The 12232-nt window shown below is 39.1% G+C and overlaps 1 protein-coding gene across 1 annotated transcript in view; it reads left to right on the plus strand.

Annotated features, from left to right (window-relative positions):
* The first annotated feature begins 1292 nt into the window (after positions 1-1292).
* Positions 1293-12232, plus strand: part of LOC108111894 (platelet binding protein GspB) — a 54447-nt gene continuing 43507 nt past the window's right edge. Inside the window, 1 exon segment of the mRNA XM_017221547.2 lies at positions 1293-1748. The gene's annotated coding sequence lies outside the window, so the exon portion shown is untranslated.

The raw sequence follows: 12232 nt of genomic DNA on the forward strand, positions 1-12232 counted from the left end.
CTGTTAGTATGGGAGTTTATCATCTAGTATCTTAGTCCACTTAAAGGATCACATGTATAATTAATATCTTCTTTATGTTAGCTATCTTGGAATATATCATCTTGATCAGTATTCCAGCCAACTTAGCTTACCCATACTTCGTTTACCTTATAAAGTTAAAATATAAACTAAAGAAGTAAAGGGCTGTTAAGTTTAAAATGTTTTTGTAATAGTATAACCCCGTCAAGTACCGGGTATTAAAACGCAACACACTTTGGAAGCCTCGCTTTGTTTGGCTTCTATCGTGTAGTTTGTTTTGTTTGACAGTTTCTATCTGGAGGGGCTATCAAGAGTCGGAGCTGGCGAGTTTGAAGCTGCAGTTGGAGCTAGATCTGCAGAATGGTGGAGACTTGCTGCAACCGTGGTCGCTGTCGTTTTGTTTGCTTAATTGTTTGGTTTCCCCCATTTGAATGGAGGTGGAGCCCCTTGTGGCAGGGAAAATCGTTCGCCTTCTACTAGGTGGGGGCGATATTTTCCAGGGAAATAAATTAGCTGATTGAGGATAACCGTAGTTAGTGGACTGAGGAAATGCTGGAATCGAATGCAAAGGCGAAATGCAAATGCTAGCGGGTGACGTACAAGTGAATTATCACCTCATACATTGTGTCTCTTCAGGGAGATATCTCCATCTTGTCGCCCTAATGGGGATCTGCATTGATGATGATCTTATAGGGAACACGATTCGCTCTTGTTTTAATCACATACCATATCATTACTTAAAGCATTTTAATCTTCTTCCGTTGGAATGAATCTTGTAAAAACTATAATTACACTGGCTACCAAAGCCTATGAATATCTTTTTATTATTTTAAATACAGATTTCATTGTCAATTTCTTAAGTTTAATGAATATTTGTTTTGGTTTATAGAATTGTAAGCAATAGAGATAGGATACAGATCTTAAGAGAGCCCTTAAAAAACACCTTCTCCTTGTTGGCTAGTGTAATTATTGACCGGTCCTGCTTTAATATCAGCAGCAAATCAGATCACTTCATAATGATAATAATCACTCGGCAGCAGAAATAACCTGCTACACGTTAAAGAGTAAATACTAAGAGAGCGGCTCTCTCTCGTGGAGCTATCTTCTGCTCTCTTAAAGCAGAGCGTGCCAAATGAAATTCATTCATGCGACCAGTTGTTGCTGTTGTAATCGCCACTTGTCGCTCCACAAAAAGAGAGCAAGAGAGAGTGCGAGAGAGAGGGAGAGAGCGTGGCGTTGGGTAAAAGAGGCCCAAAAGTCGATTGATCGGTCGCTGCTGCACAGTTATTTTTCCAAAGCTCTCGAGTGCGGTTCGAATGCGGAAGCTTATTGCAAACAATAATAATAATAACAAACGTAATTTAAACAATTAATCAAAACGCGACGATCGATGAATATCTTGGTGTCGCTATTGCAACTGCAGTAGAAATACACACAACAACAAAAATGTTTGTTTAATTGCCTGCCAGGCGACAACGAAGTCAAGCCCAGCCAAGCCAAGCCAACAACAAGTGAATTATTGTACTTAATTTTAACGTACAAATGTCAGTGTTTGCGTGTGTGCGCGTAGTGTCAGTGTGTGCGTGAGCGGCTTTATCAATTGCTCCACATAAAAAGTTTTTCATTGAAGTGTTTTGACAGCAAAGAATTCGAATTCCAGCAACCTATCAAGAAGAAGTAGGAGAAGAAGCAGCACAAACGAGAGGAAAACAGGGAGGCAGCTTAAAACGGTAATTAATACAAACACATTCGGCCATAAACAAATGATTCAGCAAATGTCCGCCGCAACAACTGTAAATGCTGCGCAGCGAGACATTTGATTGAGCCGCAACTACAAGCGCAATTACAACTACACTTTACATCGACATCGACGGGTGACAAAAAGCTGCGGCGACGCAATTAGCGGGTAACTGTTTCGGTCCACCTCTGCTCTCTTCATTACTCCGTTCTCCCAATCTCCCATTCTCCCTTTGATTTGTTACTCCCCCGCATTTCGACAGTGAAACCTCGACCGAGTGACCCTTTGTTACGTTTTACTTACCCTTTTGATAGTGATACTTGGTCGATACTATTAAAAACGGAGTTTTTGAGAAAAGTTTTAAATTAAACTGTTTTAGGAGTAAAATATGTACAATTTTCATTTAGTTAAATGCAGGAAGCTTTTACACCTAAAGTGGTAATAACTAAATACAATTTATATAAAAACTGTAAATGTCCACGAACAAGATTTCATATAAACTATACGTTATCCTGAACACTTGATTTGTGAATGTGCACGGGCTAGTTCCACCTGTACTTCAGTTGGCTTTTATGGTCATGCCTTGGACATTTTCCAAAGTATTATTTGCCATTTTGTCGCTTTCATTAATTGGCCTGCCTGTGAAACGGCTACCTGTCTCCTCTTGTAGATTTTGTTGTTGTCCACTGGTGGCTCTCTGCGGAACGGTAAGTGCAAAATTAACGCTCTCTTTGCTCGTCCGCGTATACTCTACCTGTCTCCACACAGGGAGAAAGATATATATGATTTGGCGATCTATTTTGGTAATTTTACTTAATATTTTGGAAAAGTTTCAGGCTATTGAAATGAAACTTTTGAACGATAATAAAGTATAAAATTAAAATAATCCGAGTCCCAAAAGGATTTAAAAATATTAATGGGAAATGTTAATTTTAAGTTACCTTTCTTTGTTTTATGTGTAGTCGTCTCGAGCACTTGTTGCTTGTTCATTGTTTTTACAGTTTTTAAGTGGCGCTCATATCCGGCGTTTGTGGTTGTTGCTGTTTTTTATTTTTTATTTTATTTTTGCTTTTGCTTTTGGGCCTGATAAGCGCACTCACCTTCACCACCCTCAAACCCCCCAAAAGCCCCCTACTCCACTGCTTGGTCACATTTTTGTTTTTGTGTCTCCGCTTGCCGTTAATGTTACAGTTGTCGTAAGTGAAGGTGTAAGCGTGTGTGCCTGTGTGGACTCTACCTGCATTTTATTTGCATTTCGCATTTTTGATTACAACATTCTTTGTATGTGCTCTTTACTTTTTCTCTTTTTTTGACGGCCTTGCCTTTTCGATTTTCCCTTTTTTTGCCTAATTGTTCTAAACCTTTGTGATTCAGTTAGAGTTTGTTGGCTGCTGTAATGGCCAACTGTTTTTGTTCCATGCCTCATTGAATTCCTTGGACATTCACCTAATTTTAAAACGATTTCGATTTAGACCTCTTTCTGTAAAGTTCTTTGTAAATGTGATTACTTTCAGAGAATGATTTTCTTAAATTGAAAGTTTTTAAGTTCTCCATTTAGTTTGAAGTAATCAAGTAATATATGTTCTTGGAAGTCTTAAACATTAACCGAAATTGTTGTTCATCATCATCAGGTTGAATTATTATTTTTTTAATAAAAAAAAAAACTTAAAATACCGATAACTATCATAAAAGAGCATTTTTGTCGGCTATTTTTATAGTAAACTTTTTGGAGATTATCACTATCAACTTATCTGACTTATAACCGAAAAATAATATAAGTTTTTGTTAGATAAATCACAAAAAGTTTTTAATTTTTGATGTGTGTCAATTTGTGAAGGTTTTCCTTGAGTTCATTAAGTCTCATAACCCCCATAGGAGGCATAAGGCCATGCCAGGCCATCTGTTGATTAACCGATCGCCTAGTGACTGCAATGCATTTGCCCGGTTGCAGTTGATGTCTCAAAGTTCAGAATGTGAAAAAACACATTTCGGTTCGCGTTTAATTAAAGTTCAGCACCTCACTCAACCCACTCGACTAAAATCACGACATTTGCGATCATTAACACACAGCCAGCAGAGCCGCAGAAATCTAGGCACACATGCGATCGAGTGTGGGCGCCCAGATCGGCACTCGATCATCTGTGTGGAAGCTGGGGCAGACAAAGTGGATGCTTTATGGAGAAATATGATTTCATGTGGCGGCTCGAATCAAACAAACAGCGAACCTAACACACACACACACAAACTCAAACTTATATTGTGGTGCTGCGGTCAGTGATTAACCTTAGGTTCAAGCAGCGATCTCTGATCTGTCAAAAGATCAAATTATGAAAACGTACTTACACAAAAAAAATATCAGCAGGGACCATAACAAAACACGGGCAATCGGTTCAATTATGGGCACTGATCTTCGCAGCGAAAAAACGCTGACAGAATATCATGGCGAGTACATAAAGTAAACTTCAAGTTACCCCAAGTTCGAGGATTGCTGAGATCGCGGCGGCGGCGGCAAGTTCATGTGACAAAAATGTCACAGTCAGCAAAGAAGAAAAAAAAGCCAAACAAAAAGCCCAAGCCGATCGGTTTACTCAACTCCTCAGCTCGAAAAACTCATCTCAAAGTGAAACAAGAGGGAACCGATCTTCGGCAAAAAAAAAAAAAAATGAAGCGAAGAACGCCTTCAATGCCCTCAAAGTGATCGTCACTTGCTTTTTATTATTATTATTATTATTTTTCATCTTCGTTTCGGAGGGAACGGGTTATGATGGGTTGATGATGAAGTTGCTGAGCGGCGGAGGTTCGTTTGTCTTCCTCAAATATTTACTTTGGAGTCCGCTAATGACATGAAACGGCAGAACGGGGCGAAATTGTGATGTGAGCCGCAGGAAACTGTTGAATTTGTTATTATTAGCATTTATTTTTTACCATATATACATATATATATAATTTACTAAGGGGATTTTCTTTTCGGGGCCTTTATCAAGTGACAAGAGCGTTTGTGAGGTAAGCAGTTATGTGGGCCTGATTATATGATCTGAAATTATATGATACCTGAACCGCTTCTCACCCTTGGCATGTCTTGGCTTTGCACTTTTCAATGAGCTGGCGAATTCCATTCACAAATCGTTGGCTAAACGGAAGTTGAGACTTCCCAAAAGGTCAGAAAGATTTTCCAGAATTCTGACTTAAAACCTCCTTCTACGTTTTAGATTTTAATGAAAGTTGAGCTTTTCTTAGCTCAGCAAAAATGCCTTTCCTGTTATACCTTTTTCTGAGTTCAGTGTGTTACCATTTTGTCTGTCTAGCTTTATAGTTCGAGCCGCATAAATTATCATCGTATTGACCAATCCGAACTTGGCCTACACCATTTAAGATTTAATGTTCATATACTTGTTCCTTAATTTTATTACAAATGTGTGGCTTTTTCCTCCCCTCTTTTATGGTTTATAGCAGAAACGTGTTAATGCTTGCATATATTTTTTATAATTTTGGATTTTGTTTTGATTTTTAGCATTAATATTTATATCTAGGGCTGCTTTATATCTTTAATGGCTTACAGGTTTTGACTTTGTTTTGTTTTGCTTTGGGTGGAGATCGGATTTGGTTAATCTAAGCGTGTTTGGTAGGTCAAGAGTTGAAAGATGGCTCAAGATAAGTGGGTGAGGTGTGAGCTTGTTCCACTGCTTAAATATACAGTTTCTAGAAAGTGGGAATTCCTAAAGCGGCAAAGATTTGGTTTATTAAAAATGTGAATATTACAAAAGGTAATTTAGAATTTTACATTTGTAAAAGAATGCCGCATTCTAACAGATATTAGTTATAATATTTAACTTTTTTTTACAGAAAACGTAAACAAGATTTAATAACAATCTTTTGTTTCATTTAAAATTTGATGAATAGGAAGTAATTTCCCCAAATTTCTCCCAAACTGACCGTAAAAGCAAATGCAATTAAGAACTTAACAATAAAAAGCAATCACCTAACGATGTATTCTCTTACCAACGACAATGGCAATGCATATAAGGATATTTCGGAACCTTCGGGTCTCCACTTTCCCATCTTTTCAGCACGCAAACAACCCGTCAGTCATGACCATAAACACTTTGGTTGGTTGTCCGCTTCCGCCTCGTTTATTTATATTTGACCTCCATTCTTTGGGCCTTTGCAGGTGTCACTTTTGGAGTACAGTTGCCACACGACCGACCGACCGACCTGACCCCTCTTGGCTTGCTCCATAACGATCTTTGTCGTCTCGACCAGCACTTCTCGCCTTAAAAGTTTTCGTTCGTTCGTTGATTTTGAAGCTGCCATGTTTGTTGCCTCACATCCCCGGCGACAGGCTTCGCCTAAACTGGTGCAAAAAATGAAGAAAACATGCAAAAATATAAAAAAAAAGACAACAGCAGAACTGAACCCAACACGCTGATGCTGCCCACACGCCTCGACATCGACTTGACTTGACTTGACTTGGCCTGGCCCGTCTCAGATCCCAGGTCTGGGACTGAGGTCCCTCTACCGAAAGCCCAAAAACCCAAAGCCTTTGCAAGTCAGTCTGTCGTCTGACAGAGTTGAGTTGTAGTTTGGTTCACAAAAAATGAAAATGGCAAAAAGATAAATACATTTTGCAAGTTTTTACAGTGCGGAATATTGCTATTTAACCAGAATATGTAGTAAGATGCAATATTAAGTGAAAGATTCTAAGATTAATTAATGGATTTATGGTTTAAAAAAAAGTAGAAAGATCAAAAAATCCAAAAGATTTCATCTTCCAGTTGCTTTATAGTATCGTCACTTACTGTACGAGTATATCCTAGCAATTGGCAGACTTAGCTAAGACTCGAGCAGCAGCGTGTGCCGCACATTTAGAGTATATAGTCTACAAGTATCTATATCCACACAGATCTGCCAGATACCCAGATACCCCCACTCGCACTCACACCCTGACTACGCTGACTATATTCAGATCGGTTCAAACTCTCGAATGAAGTGAACTCGAGGCGCGCAATATGTCGCTGTCATTTTGGGGACATGTTTGCCTGTGTGTGTGGATGTGTGTGTCGTCGATCGTGTATCTCTGTGTTGGTGTGTATCTGTGTGAGGGCAAACGGGCGTTCGTTTTTGAGGTCTGTGGGCATCGGTCGATGTCGGTGTCGATCGGTCGGGCGCTTGGCATTAGCATTTTCAGTGTTGCTTTTATTTTTAGATGCGCGCAAAAAAAAGAGGCAAAAACAACAAAATTGCAAGTGTCTGCGTTTGGAAGTGTGTGTCAGTGTGCGTGTGTGTGTGTGTGTCTTCGATATTGCTCAGAGGTGACTGACTGAGGAACTGATGGATTGACGGATGGATGGACTGCCAAACTGACGACATTTTTGACATTGTGACCAGCAGTGTCCAAAAAAGCATCTTTTAGTGAGGTTCTAGGGGAAAAGAGGAATGGGAAAGCGCAAAACATATGCTCTGAGGAAACTCCAAGTGTTTCCAAATACTTATAGCCAGAATAATAGGAACCATAGGAAAAACTACCTCAATATGAATCTAAACAATAAAATAAACATTGCTCAAGGTGATTTTCATGGAACAGAAAACACAGAGTTAATTAACATCAATTTAAACTATTAAATGTTTACCTCCAATAGGGCAAATAAAATAGATTTCTTACCTGATAAAAAACATCTACAAATCATGTCAAACAAACTTAATTAGATATCCCAAATCATCACCTTATTAGTGATAAAAATGTTCAACTCCCAACTCAAAAAGCTAATAAAAGCGAAACCAAGAAGAAAGATTGCCGAGCTCGTTGGTGACAGGTTAAGAACGTGTTATTCCCCGGATATTTGTCTCTGTCCACATGCAGTGCAGCTTTTACCAATTTTTCAGAGTCACTTCGGTGGATGTTGAATGTTGTATGTTCCCTGCGATAGTTGCTGTTGTTCCTGGAGACGCGTGTTGGCAAACGAGTCAATTGGTATGAACTGTCGAACTGTCTTTTGGTTTTTTGGCTTTGTCTTTTTGGGCCACAAAAGCGGCATCTGCATCCATCTCTGTCTTCTGTGGCTTTTGGCTTGTATCTCTCTTTCTGCTGCCTGAAGATTTGGAAAACTTTGCAGCTCGTCCCACACAAATACGTTCGGAGACACGGCCAATACTTGAGCACACACCTTAACTTGCCCCTCATCAGGCAACCTGGCGGCATTCTGCGGTGTCTCTCTCTTCCAGTTGTCAACTGTAGTCGTTGTTGTTGTTGTTTTTGTTTAAGATACTGCGCCCTCTCACCTTGCCCCAGGTACAACTTTTTTTGTATCTTCACCTTTTCACATATTTGATTCATTGATGTACTGCGTGGATGTCGTTCGTTATATGGGGTTTGCCCCGTGAATATATGGTCTTCAAATCGAATTGAGATGAATGTGATTTAAGGACTTTAACTTAAATTCAATTTGGAATTATAATACAGATTTATTTAGGTTGAAAATGTTGTAAGAACTGTCTACCCAATCAGATTTAATGACTAATAAACTGTGTGCTTCAGCCAGCTGCATATCGATGGTTTATCGCAGCTTTGCAAGTGCAATAAAAAGTATTTGTCAAGTAGTTGGGCAAATAGTGCAATCTGAAAAGTGTCAAAAACAACAACCGGGCTAACACTTGCCTCTCAACTTTAAAAACATATCAAATCGCGTAAGGTATCAGCAAACCTTGCGCTTCCCGTGAAAACTGTGATTGCAGTAGAACTGTTTAGGAAAAGATGAATAATTATTTAAAAAAAAACTCGAATTCGGTTGCCCGAGTTTATCTGACGGATAAATAGATATATTACTTATTATATTTACCTATTTATTTAAACGAAAGTTTGCTGTCATTTGACTTTTTGCCTGGCCAACATATAAGATGCTTATATCACAGATATATATGTTTATATATATATACGAGTATGAGCGGCAGAAATGTATCTCACAGATACTTGAAATGGCCAGGCTGCCTTTTGTTCTTCTTGGCAGTTCGGAGAATTTTTTTTTGCGCTCAAGCGAACTTGCAAAAGATCACAGACCTTCTGACCTCTCGCTCTCTCGCCGAGCGCCCTGCAAAAAGTATATACGAGCAAAAAATTAAGAAAAAAAAACACACAAAAACAGACCTGAGTTGGGGCTGCCAGAGATACAGATACCGAAGTACCACAATATATGCATGTCCCCTTTGCCCCCGTGCCACCCCCCCGCCAACCCCTCTCCGCTTCTCCACCTCCGCTGATGTCGTCGCCGTCGGTCGCAGAGTTCTAAAAATATTTCGCCGCCAACTCAGGTCGCATCGTCGGTCGTCGCCGAGATCCCGTCATGGCCCGGTCGCCTCTGTTCGCCTTTTTGGTCTCGTTTTGGGTTAAGTGTGCGGATCTCGCATCTGTAGCCTGGCTATATGTGCATATATATATATATGTATATACGATCGAATATATAATTCATATATGTTGCCTTATATACCCTGGCACAGGGTAATACCATTTGGCCCACAAGATTGGGTGACGGGACACCCTATAATTAATGCACTAGCTCAAACATTCTTCATATGAAAATATGGCAGATTCAAAAATTTCTTATTGATAATAAGTAAAAAAGTTGAGGATATCATTCTGAAAATACAAAATGATACAAAAGCGGATTAAACAGACTTAACCAGCAGTTTGTGTTCAAAAAGGTTGTTGATAACATTTATAAAAACTACAATAAACCAGCAGTTGACCTTATAATCATAATCTAAGCATTGGTTTGAGCTGTTTTGATAGAAAAAAATTTTCAATTTAAAGGGTGTTTAGTGTTTCGAATCTGGAAATATTCTCTTCATATCATTCCCTTGGATTGACGTTCGCGGCTCTTGAGGTTGTTTTCAGGTCGTCCAGTTTTGAGGCAAATCGATTTCGATTTCGATTTACATTGGAAATTGTCTCTCGATAACGAAAGTTGCCAAAGCGGAGGAACAAAGAACACAGCGATGTTTTTTCATTAGAATAATGCGATATGGGCAATTAATATGCATATGTTTCCTATTCGACCGTTTGTTGGTTTTGTTGCGAAGTTCAATCGAACAACAACTGGGCAAATAGGAAAGTGCAATGCAACACCGCCAGACAACAGCAGCAACAAGAACAACAAAAACAACAACGCGAACAACTGCAATATGTCTGCTTGCCTCCCCGGTACCGCTTCCACCCACTCCTCACCAACCCTCTTTTTTTTTTTTGTGTTGATTGACGAGTGACGAGGCCAAAGTATCAAATGGCCAGCGACGACACAGATATGCCTCTGTGTACAAATACAGTTACAAAATACGCCTACACTTTGTTATCCATCAGAAAACCTCCATCCCCAACTAACACCCCCTCCCACCGCGCTCTCCCTTTTCGGCCCTTTTTGAGGTCTTCTAAAGTTGTAAAGTCGCTGATGTTGTTCTTTCTATGACTTTATCGACGCTGCGTTTCGCTCTCTCGCTCCGTGCTTGCGCCAGCTCATTCCCACTGCCACTTGAACTCTGACCAGCTGACCTTCAGTGAACCCTTTTCGATGTGTGTGTGAGTCGAAGGGGGGCGATCAGACAGGGAGAGAGAAAAAGAAGAAAGAGAGCTGGGACCACAGAGAATTACATACAGTGGATACTACTCAGCAATTATGATTCAATTGTATAACCAATACCCACGGTACTGATAAGATCATAAACAGATGTTTCGCATATTAAATATACATATTTAACTTGATAGTTTTCTATTTGAGGTTAACTAAGGTAAATTCCATAACAGTTACAGAGAGGTCATGGATTTTTAGGAATACACATAAACCCTACAATGACATTTAAATACTTGAATTAATAATTACCTTTCCATGTGATAAGTGCCCATTTTCATTATCGAATTCTCAACACACCTGTCGCCTGCGCACAGCACTCACTGTACTGATAAAGGGCCGCCATCGTTCTCTTAACTTTTGCTCTCTTTGTTTCGTTTGTTTTGCTACACAGCTGTTTTCCGGCTCTTCGAAGCTCTCTTGGACTTGCACGTGTGTGCCGTTTGGAGCTTGGAGTATCTTTTGTTTTGTAGCTGTCTCTCCGCTTCTTTGTATACCCTATCATAGGGTTAGACGGTTGTTACCTAGAGATCGGAGTTATTCTCGAGAATATTTCATTTAAATATCCTGGATCACTTAGAAATGTCTTTCAGTACACTTTTTACATACTAAAATACGATCATCTCCGAAATATTTTACTCCATAAATTATAATATTTATTATCTTTTATATAAAATCCCTTGTACTTAACATAAAAAGTTTTAGTAAAGTATAAATATTTTCCTAATTTATTTATTACCTTACAAATTCGGTTATAGCCGCAAGAGTGTTGAGTCGTCGGCGTCACTAATCTCACCTTCTTTTTCATTTTGTTTTCTTATTTGTTGTTGGGGGGAACTCATGCTCCATGCTCTCTCGAAATTGTGTTCAGTACGATTTCGTTCGTGCGGCGGGCAACTCGTGCGAATGCGAAAATAAATAACAAGAGCCGCTGCATTATCAGTGATCGACAATTCAGCGATCGGCGGGATCGACGATCAACGATAAGCGATCCCGAGCGGCAAGCTCGCGTAAATAGAGAAGAAATACACAAATCAAGACGATTGATAAAAAAAAGCGTACATAAAACCGAATGACGTGAAAAGTGTGAGTGTGGGGGCGTTGTGTAAAATAAAAGATTAAAAAAGTTTCAGCAAAAAAAAGTGCTTACGCCGGCCGCAAATCACATAACCGTAACGGTAACAGTTTTGACAGGGAGAAAAAAGGGCAGGAAAATGTCACAAAAACAGCTCAACTAATCCCAGCTAAAAATAGTCCCCCCGAGAGATATAAAACCGCTCTGACATTTTTTCGTGGCTCTTCGGTTTTTTGCCTTTTTATTGTTACAACAAACTCACGTGTCTAACGACACTTTGACAAACTGAGATACAAATCGGTTTGGGAAGCTGAGCACGTGACCACCAATTAATGAATGAGCGAAAAAGAGAGGGGTCAGAGTAGATAGGGGGCGAGTGCAAGCGAGATAAGTGATAACGGCGCGTAGAAAGAAATCCCGAATCTTATGCAAATCGAGCGACGAAAAAAAGTGAAACGCAAAAAATCAAGTTTAAAAGTCAAAAGTCACAAACGAAATTAAATAAACAATGCTTTAAAAGTTCAGAGCTGCAAAAAGCAAATGTTAATTGTGGAGAAAATTAAAAGCAAAGCAATAAATTTCAAATTTAACAAACGGAAATAAATTATAAGCCAAATATAGGGTATAACAAATAAGGTTACACCTTCTACCAAGTAAATAATATGTATTTAACAGTACATAAAAAACCACAAAAGTAAACACTAAACAAATGAATAAAACTAATCAAACAAATACAATTGCATTTAAACTACCACTTTTTGCAAACGAAAGACAAACTGACAATACAAT

Source organism: Drosophila eugracilis, unplaced genomic scaffold, assembly GCF_018153835.1.
Source record: "Drosophila eugracilis isolate 14026-0451.02 unplaced genomic scaffold, ASM1815383v1 contig_534, whole genome shotgun sequence".
Lineage (NCBI taxonomy): Eukaryota > Metazoa > Arthropoda > Insecta > Diptera > Drosophilidae > Drosophila > Drosophila eugracilis.